The sequence below is a fragment of the Octopus bimaculoides genome, chromosome 10 (genome assembly GCF_001194135.2).
Source record: "Octopus bimaculoides isolate UCB-OBI-ISO-001 chromosome 10, ASM119413v2, whole genome shotgun sequence".
NCBI classification, from domain to species: domain Eukaryota; kingdom Metazoa; phylum Mollusca; class Cephalopoda; order Octopoda; family Octopodidae; genus Octopus; species Octopus bimaculoides.
Genome location: NC_068990.1, coordinates 94070361 through 94088116, shown reverse-complemented (window position 1 = coordinate 94088116; position 17756 = coordinate 94070361). Strand labels below are relative to the sequence as shown.

Sequence of the window (17756 nt, the reverse complement as noted above, 5' to 3'; positions counted from 1 at the left end):
TATATATATATATATATATATATATATAGGCTCGCACATGGCATCGAATTAGCAGCTGTTTTCCCATGTTCGCTCACATAAACGTGTGTGTGTATATATATCAGTGGTGTGTATGTGAACATACATTCCAACTTAAAGGTCTGTTGGGATTACTTTTCGGAGCGAAAAAAATTGCTTGCTATTGATCTGTCGCTCCCTAATAATTTAATGCATTTAACCTTTTATTGTGTGATGAAGACAGTTGAATGACGGTTATTGTTTGATGTTAGACGTAAACAGAAATTAGCAATAAATGTGTATGGACATATTTATGTGATATTGTCAAGCTTATGTTTTTTTTATGAGCGACATATCTACATTGTGTTCATTAAAGACTACATAAAATAGGTACAGGCATGGCTGTGTGGTTGGGATTCGCTTCGTAACCCCGTTTTCGCCCATTGAACTGCTCCTTGAACAAATGTCTTCTGCTACAACCCCAGGCCGACCAATGTGTCCTGAGTGAATTTGGTAGACGGAAGCAATAGAAACCCGCCTCAGGTTTTTTTTTTGTGTGTTTGTCCTCCCATCACTTGATAACCGGTTCAGCAAAAAGAGACCAATAGAACAACCACCAGGTTTAAAAATAAGTGCTGTGCTTGATCTGCTCGACTAAGCCTTTGATGAAAGGACCCCAGTATGGTTGCAGTCGAATGAATTGAAACGGGAAATAGATTACAATTAGAAGAGGCCAGCAACAGCTTTTTTCATGTGATCCGCTGAGTTAGGAACCAGTCAGCATTAAGACATCACCTGCATCTTTCTAGAAGCTGTTAGAATGACCCCTTACAAAGCTTATGCTTTGAGCGCCAAACTTTGGCTTGTGATGACCTGCACAGTTGTCACAACGTTATCATAATGGATATAAACTGAAGGAATTGAAATGCTGGTGGTTGAGTTGAGATCAGGCTACATAGAATGAAGGCACAACACTCATGGACAGTTAGCAGAGTATTATTTCATTGCACAAATATTTTCCAGGTTGGTCTTGAATTAAAAACCCAACAAAGTTTGCTCATCAGAAGGATAATTCTGTAGCTTGTACAAATTGTTGATTAAGATGGCCGTGTAATTACACTGCCAAGACAGGAGAAAATAAACACATTAGGTTCATGTCAGTGAACTGTAGTTGCTTTCTTGATTGAGTAAAGTCATGAGAACAACTGAAAAAGCAGCAAAATGAGAATATGGTTGGCTGAGCTGCAGGTGGTCACAGACTGAACTTTGGTGCTCAAAATGTGCCTTTTTATAAGCTTTGTAAAAGAATGTTCTAGTGGTTACCAGAAAGATGCATAATGTGATTGTCTTGGTGCTGATTGGTTCATAACTCAACTAATTACATGATAAATCTATTGCTAAGCGATGATTTTAACTTGGCAATTTGTCAATTTGGTTTCAAATCTTGCTATATGTTTATATTCCAATATCTTATTGGAGATCACTTGATTCCCCATTTGTGTCGGATCTTGTTAACTCTACTGATCTTCTGTCATCTACTGTCGACATTTAGTATTCTAAAACATACTGTCACAATTTTGACTGTTACCAGTGTTTTTCAGTATAAAATTTGGTTAGTTTTTCCTGTTACATTTTATGTAATTAAACATCTAAGGTGAGGTGACCCCACAAGTCATTGAACTTCTATGAAAAATTCCTAACACTTTTCTTTTATTGATTTCAGTCTTCAGACAGTGGCCATGCTGAGGACACTATCTTCAATCATTTAGTTGATTACGCTAATCCCAAGATTTTGTCTGATGCTCTTTTTATCAACTTTGAATGTGATTTGTAAAGGGTGTTTTGTCCAATGCTGAACCATTTCGACTATCCTCCTTTTGATACACACACACATTTGATGGACTTTTGCCCACCAAATTTTAACAAAGCTTTGGTTGAGCCATGGCTGTGGTAGAAGACACTTGCCCAGGGTGTGTGAGGACATATTCGGTAATTTAATAAAATAATTCTAATCTAGCAAAAACCAAACCTATTTTAATAAAAAAGTGTGTATGTTATTAAGCGTTTTTTTATAAGATCATTCTAACTCAAGCTTCGATGACTGCTTCAGTTTTGGACTGAAATCATTGACATGCCTGCATTGAATGGTCTTGGCTCATTTTGGACAGCACCTTAGATAATAGATGTTGATTAGTTTCCTTTCCAACAACACTCCAAATATAGTGATCCATATGATTTAAAATCTAGCATGTTTGGATGTCACTAATTTGGTGTTACACGAGCGTAAAGATTGTCTGACACCTAATTTTGAGCTGCATGGTCTTTGTAAGAAGGTGCTGTGGGCTTCCTCGGTGTACTTTGCCCATCCATGCAGAGCTTAGCAACTATCTCCAGCATCTAAGTGTACTCAGCAGCATTAATTCTGTGGAAAGGTGGTGTAAGGTGGCTTGATATGACCTTCATTCTCTTCACTACTAAATCCACCACGGTTGCTGGAAACTCAGTGTGTGCCACTTTGGGGATATCAGAAAAATCTGATTTTTTCCCCTTTAAAAAAATTTTTTTTTTTTTTGCAAATGTCTATATATTTTATGTAATTCCTTTTGATGAGTTGCCATTTTTATCATTGTCTTCAATAACCAAGTCATTAAATCAGACGAAGGAGTCATTTCAGCCATAACTGTGTTATTTAGTAACATTACATTATTTTATCTCTTCCCCAAACACAAGTAGTATTTTAGCTCAATCCATTTGCAGAGCATTTTCACTCCATCCTTAGCTTTTAGTTATTATTGAGAAAAAACCTGCTCAACCCTGCTTGAGCAGATGATCAATGGAAAAGACTTATCTCTTGTGCAATCTGCAATTTCAGAATACCAAATGTGCTTCTTTCTAATTTAATTTGCAAACATTGCCATATATTATTCAGTATTTGCTTGTGTAGCAGATGGTGATTTAATCAGTGTATATTGGGCTTAATTTGTTGTCACCCAGTCTTTAATAATAATAGTACTGAACAACTTACCATTTGTGAGAAGCAAATCCTCTCTGATCTTGTTGTAAGTGTCTGGAGTCTGGGAGAATGATCTGGTTTTTGTCTATTATTAGCAGAAATATTCAGTTTCTAACAGAATGAAATAAAGTTGGTTTTATTAAAGAATATATGCAAGCATGGCTGTGTAGTTCAGGAGTTGGTTACCTACTACATTGTTTCCGGTTCAGTCCCAATGCACGACACCTTGAGCAAATGGATTTGGTTGACAGAACCTGAAAGAAGCCAGTCCTCCTGTTTTGTGTCTATGTAGAGAGAGAGAGGTGTCAGGAATAAGTACCAACATCATACAAGCAGCATCGTTCATTCCCAATCTTCTGTGAAAACATGTCTAGTCATGGGGAAATATCCTGCATGAAAATATTTGGAGGGATGGTTACAGGAAGGGGTATGTGGCCATAGAAAAACACTGCCTCAATAAATTTCATCTGATTCATAAAAGCACAGAAAATTGGGTACTAAAATGACACAGTGACTGAATATGACTGACAATTAAACTTTGAACAGGACACTTGCAATTAGCCAGTGATAACACCCAGTCATTGCATCAGTCCCCATTGGTGTCTCTTCTTTAGTAGACTTCTTCCTCATTCATGCATGTCTGATTGCAGCATTTGTATCGACGAGCGAGATATTTGTGTTAAAAACAAACAAAACAAAAAAAAGCTACCTATTTATTACGTATTCTTTGATCCTGGGCCTGTAAGAAAAGAATCTAAATTAGTTACTGGTCTGTGGGTAAGTTATGAAAATATAGAATTTAACTTGGCTGATGGTATTCTTTGAATATGTTTTTCTCTCGAAATATAAGGAAACAAAATTCGATATGGTATAAGGCTTCTCTACTTGAGGTTTGGTATAGAGTCTATACTCAATATATCGTATGTCAATCTACAGCCGCTGGTTTCAAGAACATTGTTTCTTGCACATTTAACTCTTTCATACTTTGTTTTCTTCTTCTTCTTCTTCTTCTTTTTCTCTGCTTTCTTTTTGTGTTTCCTATTCATGTCCTTCCTCTTGTTCTCTCTCACTATCCTGTCTTTTTTCCCTTTTTTTTTCTGTTAGTTCTTCTAGTCTTGTAGTATTGGATATTGTTCAAAAACCAAAAAAACGAAAACAAAAAACAAAAAGGAATCAACTTTTTCTTCATCATTCATTCCCTACTTGTTTCATAGCAATGATCTCTGTTGTCTTTGATGTCCTGAGGGGTTTTTGGCTTAGTAGAAGAGTGTAACTGTTCAATGATCCTTTTATTACAAATGTTGCAGGTTTCGGTGCTGGGTTTATTCTTTTCTGTTGTCAACAGCTTTTAGAAACGGGTCTCTCTCTCATCTGACAGATAAGTTGTAAGGAAAAAAACTCTGCTTTCTGCATAATAAGCATCCATTTTCTATGCATTCTTTGTTTTGACAAGTTTTGTAGAATCCCACTCTCTCTCATAGGTTTATAAAATCTATATATAAAAAAACTTCATTAGTTAATGAATGTCTTTAATTCCAGATATATAAGTTTAACAACACTTTTAATACCATCCTAGTTCTGTCAAAACTTCCTGTTTCAAACTGATCTAAATCAAAACCTTCCTTTAAAATTTCATGTTTTTTACCAAACACCAACTCAAAAAATGACACAATCATTAAATTCTTCGTTATTTTCAAAGTTAAATTGAAATAGAAACACTGTATTTCAACAGGGTTAATGATTCATATTTTCTTTTTCTTCTTCAGATTCCAGGAGCCATGAAATTGCCATGGAGGAAAATAAGCATTGTTCACAAAAAACAAATATAGGTAATTCAGGAATTTCATTGTTTTAGAATTAACCTTCTGTGTTTTTGCTTACACAATATATTTTCCTCTGATGGCTTTAAATTTAATTTTACATCTCACAAAGTATTTGGAAAATAGATATTTAAAACTCATCAGTTTCTTTCCCATAACTGGCAAACATACTTAATGTTTTGGCACTTCTATTTTAAAAGTTAGGGGTGTTAGAGTTTCTTTAAAAGAAACAACAGTTTGTAGATGTCAAAATACCACTTATAATAATTTTCTTGAAACTATATCCATGTTTTCGAATTATTCCAATTCCAGTTTGCATGATAAGGTGAATGTTATATTTTTTCATTTTGCTTTTTACATGAAATTTTCCTTGCTATCAGGGTTTGACAAAATGTGGTAAATTTATAGAACTGGTAGAGTAGAATGCTGTGTGATTAAGAAGTGCAGTTTACATCCACATGGCTTTAAGTTCAGTCCCACTGAGTAATGCTGGGTAAGTGTTTTCTATTTTAGCCCTGAGCTAACCAAAATCTTGTAAGTGGATTTGGTGGGCAGAAACTGAAAGAAGCCAGTCCTGCATATGATACGCATGTATAAAATTTGTAATAATGAAGTCAAGACAAATGATATTTTCAAAGCATTTAACACTACATTTCAGCATTTGCACAACACACAATAGGAACTACATCCCCTTGAAATGAACCTATTAAATGCTTTTAAAATATAACAAATAGTATGGTTTGATGCCAGTGCAAACTAGGCTGTCCTGACTCCACTTACACAGATACTTTTACAAGGATTTGGAGTGGCTTGTTGTATTTGGTTCAAGCTAAAAATTCTGTTACTGTGCATTGCTCCTAAGCAAAACACAAAATATATATTTGTGTGTGTGTGTGTGTGTGTCCTTGCCGTGGCAGCCTAGCAGGATGCTTGGCAGGGAGTGTTACCATCATGCAAGCATTTCTAATCTTCTGTAGAAACAGGCCCAGCCAAGAGGAAATGTTAACTTATGGTGAGGGTTGATGTCAAGAAGGGCACCTCACTGTAGAAAATCTGCCTTAACAAATTCAATTTGACCGATGCAAGTATGGAAAAGCAGATGAGATAATTTATGAACAGTTTATAACCCTAACCCACCCTAAAATATAATATAGGGTAGTCATATATCTCTTCCATAGCAGGAAACCTGCCTCTCTCTATCATACTCTCAACGTCTAGTATAAAGTCACCTCTTTCTTTACTACAACTTCACTTAATTGAGGTTGTGAGGGTCCCCTTTTTACTTGATGACCTCATGCTGAGATCCTGAATAATGCACTCAGTAAAGTGGTTGGCATTAGAAAGAGCAGCCAACTGTAGAAACCATGCCAAAGCTGACAATGGGAATAAGTGCAGACCTCCAACTCGGTGGATCCTCTTTAAATGTCCAACCCATACCAGTAAGGAAGGTGAACATTAAATGATATTCATGTATTTGTATCTCTCTGGAAATATCAAGGTTTTGCTGACTCAGATTATAACTCGAAATATAAATTATTAAAAATAAGAAGTAAATCGTTTCTAATTCAGTTCAAAGATGTTAATTAAGGAATCCAAAGAGTTTAGTCACAATTTCCAGTGCCTTTCAATTTGAGTGTGAAATCACAATGCTATCAATTCCACTGCCTGGGATGTCAGCTTCTGAACTGTGATACAAAATTTTACTTTCATTATTATTACAGAGTGAAGTGTTATTGTGTGTGTGTGTGTGTGTGTGTGTGTGTATGACAAGCACTCAAAAAGTATCCAATTTTATTTTTCCCCATAAAAACTAATGCTGTGTGAGCAAAATCCTTTGGGTGCAAGGTGACATCACCATTGCCTAGAGTACAAAAGTGTAGTGCACACTCGTTTGGGTTTTGTTGCCACCAAACACATTGAACAGAGATATTGCATCAAGTTTTTCCAAAAGATTGGTGATATTCAAGCTCCAACCATCCAGAAGATTCAGCAGATCTTTGGCGATGATGCCATGTGCAAAACTTGGATCAAGGTAGAACTGCTTCAAACATGGCTGCGCCTCAGAGGAGAGCTAGGCACATTCAGGCAGGCCATCCACAAGCTGAAATGAGGAACCGATTGAGAAGTTTTGGTGAATAGTCATGGAAGACTGCTCTGTAACAATCCAGGAAATTGCTTACAAAGTGAGAATAAGCACAGGGTTAGGGTTAGGGTTAGGGCATTCGATTTTAAGAGAGGATTTGTGCACACGGAGAGTGTTGGCAAAATTCATCTCCATGGTGCTGGCAGAACAGCAGAAGCAACTTTGCATGGAAATTGTCCAGGACCGAGACTTCATGAAGACCATCATCACTGGTGATAAGACATGAGTTTATGGCCTCTGCTCGATGCGTTCGGTTATCTTGTGTGGAAAACGAAAATTCGATGGGCACGCACTACATGACTGTACCCTAGGCATAACAGCCAGGGATTGACACAGCCTACAAGCATGAAAAATAAAGTCAGATGCTCTTTGAACACATCATATATATATATATATATATATATATATATAAATTATAATTGAGGGTATTTAAAAGATACCACCATGCTAGAGACAGTAGTCAAAACTTGACTCTAAAACCACATCAAATATTCATACAGCACCAGGAGAAAAGACAAATAGACAAATAAACTAGCAAAAAATTATTGGATAATTTATAAAATTTATAAATTTATATGTGTGTGTGTGTGTGTGTGTGTGCGTGTGCGTGTAAGAGAGCCACTTGTCCATATATTTGCTTTGCAGCTGTGGTTTCAAATGAAAAGATTCAGATTCTGTGAGTATGTTTTGAAGAAAAGTTGTTTGAAAAATGATACATTTGTATTATATCTGAATTGATAGTTACTGCAACATGGTTCAGAATTTGAAATTTGGCTTTAATGGGGTGAATATGTTAGGAATCCAATCCAGTAATTTTGTTACCCATGCAGTTTGTATTTAGTGTGTGTTTGAATGATGTAACTTAAAATATGATGGAACGTTTCACCATTTGTAACTTAAAGTGGAGTAGTTTTCCTTAAAAAGTTAAAACTCTTCTTAGAATTTTGGGAATGAAAATTTTTGCAATGGTATTTTAGATCTTGTTTCTGTGGTTGATTAACTTCAGGTCAACTCTGATTAAAGTGCTTTGGCCACAAGTATTCCATCTTTAATTTTTTCAGACATGTGTATCTTGAGCTACATTTTCTAATGTGTCCAGGATGTGATTTATGTGAGAATTGGTTGATATTTCTAACAGATTTTGTGATTATTTCTGATAGCAGAAACTATTTTAAAACTAGATTGTAAAGTAATGCCTTCTTGCTAGCTGGACCACATACTCTGGTTAGCTTTGAACATGTAGTCTTAAGGACTTTTGCTTTTTTTTTCTTTTTCTTTTCTACTGATTGCTATCATCTTCATCCTCTTTGTTTCTGTTGGTCATAGTTTTTTTTTTTTTTAAATATGTCTATGAAAATATCTCTCTGCAATATTAACAAAGAACTGACGTAGAATGCAGAAACGGTAGAAATTCCCATTATTGTCCAAGAATAATCAGTAACTAATGTTTATGATGATGATGATGCTGTAGCCTGTGTTGTGCAGACTGTAGCACTTGTACACTATAGTCGTATCCTAGCAACAAATGTTGCAGATATGAAGTTCCCATAAAACTATTTGCCTGTTTAGTAGAACGATTGCAATAGATGTCATTTGCTGTCTTTATGAGGAAATATATTTTCATGAAATGTTAACAAAATGTCACATCCAACTAAATTCTTATATCTTTGGTTATAATTTGTGTCTGTGTTTGACTTTGACTGGTATATTTCCTGTATTTGTGTGTATATATTTCTTTGTGAACATTCTTGTACATCATAAATGGATGCATGTATGATGTGATATATATATATATTTGTGTGTGTGTGTTTGAGCAGACTTGAGATTTACTCATTGCTTAATTTGCCTCCAGGTGGTGTTAGCAATGGTCTGCTTGACATTGCAGTGTGACTTACTATCAGTAGTAAATTGTTTCATATTTGTCTGCTGTCTTTTCAACTAATCTCTTTTCGCTCTCTTCCCAGTTCTCATTCACAGCAATCTTAAAAGTATCATTTGATGTCAAACAAACATTTCTTTTGGTTGGTTGCTCACATTAGTTCAGATTGTCAAATCAGATACGGAGACAAGGTGTACTTTAACCACTCAATATTTACATTGTTCTTGCTATGCACTTACCTGCTTTATGCTTTGTTTTTACTATTTTTATTTGCAAATGAGATTTCAGAGGTAGAGAGAAAGAGAGAGTTGTGTGAAAGTAAAATTGATTAATGCACACTTGACGTGTGTTCAAACTTTGTTCTTGGGCAAGAAAGTTTACTTTGCTTAAAACTAAATCTAAGAACTTCAATATTACTACTCCCATAACAAGATTGAATAGTTAGCTGTAAGAAGCGCATCCTGCTATAAAACATGTACCCAAAGAATTTACATATTTACACTTGGAAGTGTGTAACAATAACTCATAAAAGAAGAAAACTAACAGACATTATTAGCCAAGAGACATTATTAGCACTGAACAAATAAACTTTAAGAGAAGAATTTACAGTGGTTGATGCATCGTGTGAAGGAACAGAGCATCTAGTGAATAGCAAATTAGTGACTGATGTAAAAGTTTGTGGCCTTAGAAATGAAAAGGCAGGTGTGTGTGTGTGTGTGTGTACATATTCAGTGACTATGTTTATATGATTCATTGTAGTTAGTGTATGTGTGTTGATGGTGAAGCAATTTTGATTTGGGCTCCAATCAACAAATTCAATTATTATGTAGAAGGCTCTATATGAACAGAAACATTGATCTCCAAGAAATTTGGTTGTCTTCTGTTTTTTAAGCACGTTAGCTTGGTACTGTTGATGCAGCCATAAAAGCTAAGAGTGTAACTTTGTAGAGTTGGAAGAAAGGCAAGCACAGAATGATATAATGTTGGTTGAAGAAGAACTAGATGTCAGGTAAATTTAGCAAAGGGGAAAAAGCACGAGGTTTGACCCTGTTCTGTGAGAATGAAATGAAGTGTTCCAAGTTGCAAAGAAATATACCCAACAGAATGAAGATGTTATTGGGGAGAAGTATGGAATGACAGTAGCACACTTGCCCCTCCTCTACTGATGTCTCAAAAGAGACAAGGAAATATTACTACAAGATGTTGAATAATGTTCCATTGTCTTCTATGAATCTCTTGCTCTTATTACTCTGGTTCTCTTCTCTCACCTTCCTGTTTTAGCTTTGTTCCCACCTCATATTGTTGTAAGGAAAAAAGAACAAACAAATAGAAGCATCAAAGAGAAGAAGAGGCTCCCCTTTAATGTTGCCTGTTAGAAATGACTCCCAGCTCTTGCTGGGGACAATGCAATCTCTGTAGTGCTTATGTTATGATAAAATGCATCCAGTACCCCCTGCAAAGTGGTTGACCTCTGCCTATGCTAAAAGGCAACCTACAAATGAGGTGTGCTCCCCAACCTGTTTAGGAGGCCAGTAACTTCAAATATGATTTGACTTGCACCATTAGTACCCACCGTCAGACTCCTGCCAGCGCAAAAAAGCAGGAGGAAAATAATGATGATGATGATGACAGCAGTCTCTCTCTCTCTTTCTCTCTCTTTCTCTCTCTCTCACTTGATCTAAAACAGTTCTGAAGCATTTTAATATTTTGTTTGAGTTTAGCAATTAACACATCCACTCATTATTTTATTCTTTCTTTTAAGAACTTTAAAAATAAAGGCCAAAAGAAATAGTTAATAGCATGTATATGCATATGTTAAAAAGTTTGCAAATGTAAATTAACTGTCAAAATAACTCTCCCCCTCTCTCTCTCTCAGAAAGGTTCTGTTGTCTATCAAACCTTATAACTTCAATTTGCAAACTAATAATGCGTTTTCTTATGATGACCAAATTCAAATTAGAAATGACATATTTTGCTGCAAGATCCTAGTTGAGTGCCTCCTCAAACGTTCAAATATTTGTCACTTTTGAGTGTCTTGTCATTCACAAGTCACTGCACTCCATGTCAACACAACTCTCTTTCCAAATACTAACAGTTCCAGAAAGAAAGTTACATGAGTGTTTATGGACATAACACAAACACATGCATGTAGACACATGTGCACATGGACAAATGTAGACATCCTTTAAAAGGAAAGCAATTTATTCTGTAACTTAGTATATTTGTTTGTATGTCAGAAATTTAGATTATTGATTGTGTGATGATGGTCAAAATTGCGGTTTATTATTGAAGAAGACAAATCTCGCTTTTGTTTGTGAATTAATATTCACCCTTGATTTTTGTTTGTTTTTGGAGAAGAAAAATCTTTAAAAATATTAATGAATATAAACTAAACATAATTGTTTATTTTATTCATGAAATATGTTTAGAAAAAAAGGCAAAGTGTTTTAAAATTTTGTTTGTTTAGTTTGGTCTTAAAAGAAAAAGATTTGGAAAAAAATCCACAAACTAAAAGAGCTGTATATAGAACTCAACTAGAAAAGTATTGTTTGGTTGATTTAAAGTTGTTTTCATTTCTGTTTTAATTGGAAAACAGAAAACAAACAAGAAAGGGTGTTTTTAAATTTTATTTTATTAATTTTTGTTCAGTTTATTTTTGTATTCCCTTTTCCTGAGTGATAAAATCAAGGCTTTGGCACCAACAGTAATGTAACTTTGTACATTTTGACTTCCATGTGGTTTGTTGCGTCAATTAATTAACTATATATAGCCATTCTCCTAACGGTTCTTTTGAGGTCTCTTATATTTTCTTTTCAAGAAAGATTCTATTTCAAGTATGTGTATGTTTGTGTATGGGGCTGGGGTGGGGGGCATATGTCTATTTGTTATGTTGTCTCTTTATTTATTTAAACTGTTTAACTTCTAAAACCAAAATTGAAAGAAGAAAATCTTTCTTTCTCTGCTGGTCGTTGGGATGTTAAAATCTCTTCCACCACAGTCCTTCAGAATACTATTTATATATTTAAGCAAATGTAGAAGAACTGTTATGTCAACAATTTTTATAGCTGAATTGAGTGTTTTTAGTTTAGGGGTTTAGGGGTTGTAAGGAGAGAAGAGTGTCCTCTTTTATGTGCTCTTTATTGGCTTCTGCGTTTTCCCTTTCCATCATAAATCACTTACAATGAAGAACGAGATTTAGGAAAGAATCTCATTTTGGAAGATAATGTAGTCGTCACCAGCATCATCTAAGACTAGGACTACATATTAAATAATGTCAGTGATGGTGGTTTACATTTGTGATGCCAGGGTGCAGCAGAGTGCAAGGTATTGCACTCAACAGAAATGGAAACTTCAGCTTATTTGTTGTTGCTCATAGTTTTCGTTAAACTTTTTAATATATTACGTTATTGGTATTGTTGTTGCCATCATCATCATCATCATCATCATCATCATCTTCTATGCCTGGCGTAAGTTGGATGGTTTGATAGGATCCAATTAACTTGAGGACTGTGTTATGTTCCAACATCTTTGGAATGGTTTCTATGGCTGGATGCCCTTCCTAATACCAACCGTTCTACAGCATGGACTGAGTGCTTTTGTCATGGCACCAATCCCAGTGAGGCCACCATGGGAATAGCAAGACTCTTTGACTGAGTGGGAGTGTTACAGAGATGGTGGGGGAGGACAACTTTATGTTAGGTGTTGAGGGGTTAAAGTATGAAAGAAGGGCTGGGAACAGGTGTTTTGCTGTAGAGAAACTACATGCTTACTTTCCTTGATTTTCTGGGAATAATCAGAGTGGAACTGGAAAGGGAGATAAAGATGCTTACCTGTTTCAGTCACTGAACTGAGGCAATGGGGAATGCCTTGAAAGTTTTTTTTTTTTGGTAGTTGATCTCTTCAATCCTGGTGCTTATTGTAATGGTATCTGTCTCTTTGTGCTTCTAAGATTCTAAACATAAACAAAAACAACTTTTTTTTGTTCAGGTGCTATCAATGTAAAAACAAACTGAGGCACACACACACACACACACACACACACACACACACACACACACACACAACAGGCTTCTACTGAAGATGTTATGCAGCAGGATCAAACCCATGACCACATGGTTGCCTATCAAACTTCTCATCTACACAGCCACACCTTTGCCTATATTTGTGTGTGTTCGCACACGCATGCACGTGCACACACACACACACTCATGTTTTTCTGTATGTTAGTATGTTTGTGCATATAGACAAATGTGTTTTGTTTGTATGTGTTAGTATATGTACACTTTATAATATGTATGCAAATACTTGAATGTTTATTTGTGTTTCTGAGTCTACATACATACACACAGTAACAGCATATAATAGGTGTAGTGCAGACTTACACACACACACACACATGTGTGCTATTTGTTGTTTCTATCTGACAAATATTTAGCATCGGAGAAGGCCTTGGCATAGCTCTTTGTGGTTTCTACAGTATTGTTTGTTTTATGGGTGAAGGTCTGCCAGTCCAACAACAAACCTTTCTTTTTTCTCTGTGATCTAAGAAAACAGTTGGGAATTATATACTGGCAACATGTCGTACCACTTTCAAGCTAGATGAACTTGTCTGATGAGTGTTTAATGCCTTGGCTGTGAACACAAGACAATGCAAGTGACTAGATATTAACAGCTGATCTCTGGATTGGTTGTTGTTGGACATTAACTCTGCCATTTATTCATTCCCTATTTGAACAGAAATAATGGGTGGTAGTGATGATGATGATGATGATAATAACAATAATCCTCTCTATCATAGGTTCAATGCCTGAAATTTTTGGGTGGACGGGTCAAGTCAATTATATCAACCTCAATATGTGACTGGTACTTATTTCTTCCAAGTTGCTTTGGCAGTATTTGAACTCAGAATGTAAAGTCAGACGAAATACCACTAAGCATTTTGTCCGGCATGCTAACAATTTTGCCAGCTCATCACCTTAAAAATAATAATAATAATAATAATATTCTAAAGGCACAAGGCCTGAAATTAGTGGTGAGGGGACTAGTTGATTACATTGACCAAATAAAGGCAGACAGCAATGAAAGCTACAAATACATGCAGAGTTCACAGAAAAAAGCACAAAATGAGAGAAAAGTGAACAGTAAAAAAGCCATAAAGAAAAGAAAAAAAAAGGTGCTGAGGCAGGTGAGGAGTAGTTTTGGGAAACATGGAATTGTTGACGAACGCAATGTCTTGACAGCTAACAACTGATGTTGGTTGGCTTTTCCATGTCTTGGCAATTCTTTGTATAGAAAAACATGCTGTTTTTGGAATTTATGAGCAAATTCTAATATGTGTGTTTACAAAAGACGTCTTTTTTCCTTTTCTTTGTAAGACTTGTTTGGTAGAAAGAAAGTTGATTCCTTTTTCATTGAAGAACATTTTGTTTCCCTTGTTTGTTCTTTTATTGGTGATATAAGAACATTGTTAGCAGGACTTAATGCACAGATGACTGATAATTGTGTGTTGTGGCTTTATGTTCATCAGCATTATTCTTGCTTTTTACCTGTTGCCATGCTGGGGAACCACCTTCAACGATTCCATTTGTTCATATGGACCCCAGTACTTATTCCAGTCTGGTACTTGTTATTGATTGAATAAAGTCAATAAATCAATCAATAGGGTTCAGTCATATCAAATTCCGGTGCTGGTTATTGATTTTATTTAGGTCGAACCACTAATTTATAGGTCATTAAAGGACACCATGTAAAGCCAACACGAGTTGACTGCGGGTAAATGTCTCCACGCAGGCAACACGCTTTCACATGTTTCCCATTTCCCAAATTCTGCTCACAGAGCAGTGGTCAACAAGGGGCCTGCAAGTCGGCTGCAGTACCATACAGAGAGACTGAACTGAGAACCACAGGCTTGTGGAACTACCATCTTTTTAATTTGTTCTGAATTTTGTTTATTTAATTTTTAGTAAAAGCTCTTCCACTTCTGTTTAAAATTCTTTCAACAAACTTGCATTCAACTGTATTTTAAAAAATGAAACTTAGATTATTCTGTAGATTTCAATGATTATTTTTTTGTGTTCATAAGTTTCAAACTTTAATTTTTGTATTACTTCATTGATGTTGTCATTCAAGGTTGTTTTTTTTTCTTTTTTTTTTTTACATTTGTTTTGTTTTACATAGCTGATGCAATTATATTGGTTCATTGTTCCTATTCGGTTAGTTTTAGTAATTTTCTTCTTTCTATACATTGAGGAAATTATCTACACTTTCCTCCTTTTAAATTGTTTTTTTTTTATATATACCTCCATATATTTTTATTCTTATCATTTATATCTTGAGCGCATGCCCCCCCCCCACATCACGTACACCATATACAGACATTGCTGAATATATTTGTATAGATGCATGTGTGTGTGTGTGTGTGTGTTTAAGCAATAAAAATGCGCTTTATATAGGCAGTAAGCACCCCCCCCCTCCTGCAGAAATCTTTGTTTATATCTCTGCAGTTTTACGACTAATTTGCTTAGTTTTTTCATAATTGTAATCTATTTGTATGTTTGGAGATAAGACTTAAGTAATTAAGCTATCTTGTGGAATATATTTTCAGTGATAAACAAGAATCATTCATAATCCCAAATGGCATTTATAGAGGATAATTGAACATGGAAAGCAAATTGCAGGCATGTGTGCACACATATCCCCTCCACCCTTTCTTACTGATTTTTATTCTGCTTTAGTCAACCATTAATAAAAAAAATGAAGCTTTGTTGGTTTATTTCTTTGTCGGGATGAAGTTGTGTAGCAATGCTGTTTTTCTATGACCGAATATTTGGTGTTGAAATTTCATCATGGTTATGTTGCTCTCTTATTCCTCTATGGTTGATATAGTTTTACCAGTGAAATACTCACAATCAGTTGATTGCTTACACATGGTTCTCTTAAAGAAAGGACTTTTTTATATATATAAGAAATATTATTTTTATTGTATATTAAAACAGATACATTATCAAGCTTCTGATTGAATTTTTGTTATCATCTCCATCCCTGAACATGTTTATCATTTTAGTCATGGCCTTTTGCCCAAAATTTCATTTGTTAATATTACTTAACCCATTAAGTCCCACTGTCCTATAAATAGGAAGACACCAAATGAGAACATTAAATAAACTATATCACATTGTCTCAGTGTCCTATAAATAGGACACTGAATATTTCCATTTCTACTTGAAGTAAAGGAGTTTTAATAAAAAAATTTTTCCATTTTAACTTATTTTCAATCATCTGTGAAAATTTAAAAGTAATATTCAGAAATTTAAGTACTCTGGGACTTTAATGGGTTAAGGTAACAAAAGTTATTTATTTTTGAAAGGATCCATGTATGTAGATTATATTTTTTATACATGATAAACATTGATAGCTGCGTAACCGTTAGCAACAGTAGCCAACACACAGTTACACACTGCTTCTTCCCCAGACCCCTTGCATTTTAAGTCAGTTACCTTGTTAGACTTCGAGTTATATGCTAATTATCCCTGGTAGCACATGTTCTTCAACCCTGACCTATCAGAAACAGGGAGGTGTGTTCCTCTGCATCCCACGCACAAAAAAACCCCAAAAAAACTCAGTGACCTAAGACCATTATTGTGCTGCATCAGTTCAAGTATATATATATATATATATATATAAAAAAGCTTTTCAGTACCCCCCCCCCCTCAAACACTATGGACTGTACAGTGTATTTACCCAATAAAACAACCATCCAAACCACACCAGATACCTTCAAGCATCACACTCAGCCCCTAAAATTCTCCCACTTTTCCCAAGCTGCAGCTAATCCTTTTGCTTTTTTGCCAGAACAATCTCTGGAATCCTCTACTCCTTCATTTCTCAGTCAGCTTGCACCCTCTGTCCATCCACATTCTTCAGAAGGACTTTGCACCACAGAGTTTGCAGGTAGCACTTCCAGTTAGCTGGCTTATTGAACAGGTATGAAGAGACAGTACCAGCCAATTGGGTTCAGCCTCTTCTATTTTGATGCCAAAGAATTAGTAGTGCTGCTCTTAGAAATCTACAATTGTCTGCTGAACTGACCAATTTTCTCTGACCGGTCATTACTCACTTCCTCTGTGACTGGTCAAGTAACACGAAGTCTCTCTGCTCGCCATCCTCAGTGCACTCCACCTGCCTTGACTGACGAATACTCTGACAAGCTGTGTCAGCCAGGCAACTCATCGCGATTCTGCTGCCACTTTGCTGGTGTCTACAAAGTGTGTGTAGTTTTGTATCCCACATTTTTGCTTGATAGAGGAGGTAGTGTCCTGGAAGCTAGGACAAAGCACATTGGCACCAATGTCATCAGCTGTGTTGATAACTTTCTTTGAGTTTGCATGAAAATGTTCCCTCACAGTTTTCTTTCAAGATGATTGCTCTCTATTTACTGTCGTTGGTGGGTTTGAAAAGGCTCATACAACTTTCTATTTGTCAGAAGGACCCACAAAATGGGTTCCAATGAAATCAAAGACCTCTTTTAAAATGATACCAAACACAATATCATCAATACAGTAAGCAAGGGCCTTAATTAGGATAAATACCAGCATGCAAAATACAATTTACTTTAGAGGCTGGTTTATTTTATGAGCTGGGTACAACACACAGCTGCCACCTAGCACTGGTTATCAGACATGGGTTTTTTGTTAATGTGTTTGCAATCTTGAGTAATACTGGTATTTGGTCCAAAGATGATTTTTTTTTTCACTTTAATCTCTCGGCCTCTCGTAAATCCTCATTATCATTGTTATTTAGAGTTCAATTGTGACGACTGTCAGTGTAGCTCGGCTAACTTTACTTCATTGTTAATACTTAGTTTTTACTGTTGTTTTGCCTTCCATAGTTTATCAGATTGATTTA

At 35.6% G+C, this 17756-nt stretch overlaps 1 protein-coding gene across 1 annotated transcript in view; it reads left to right on the top strand.

Annotated features, from left to right (window-relative positions):
* Positions 1–17756, top strand: part of LOC106877934 (histone deacetylase 4) — a 224265-nt gene that overhangs the window by 50092 nt on the left and 156417 nt on the right. Inside the window, exon 2 of the mRNA XM_052971386.1 lies at positions 4777–4839. The gene's annotated coding sequence lies outside the window, so the exon portion shown is untranslated. The remainder of the gene's footprint in view (positions 1–4776; positions 4840–17756) is intronic.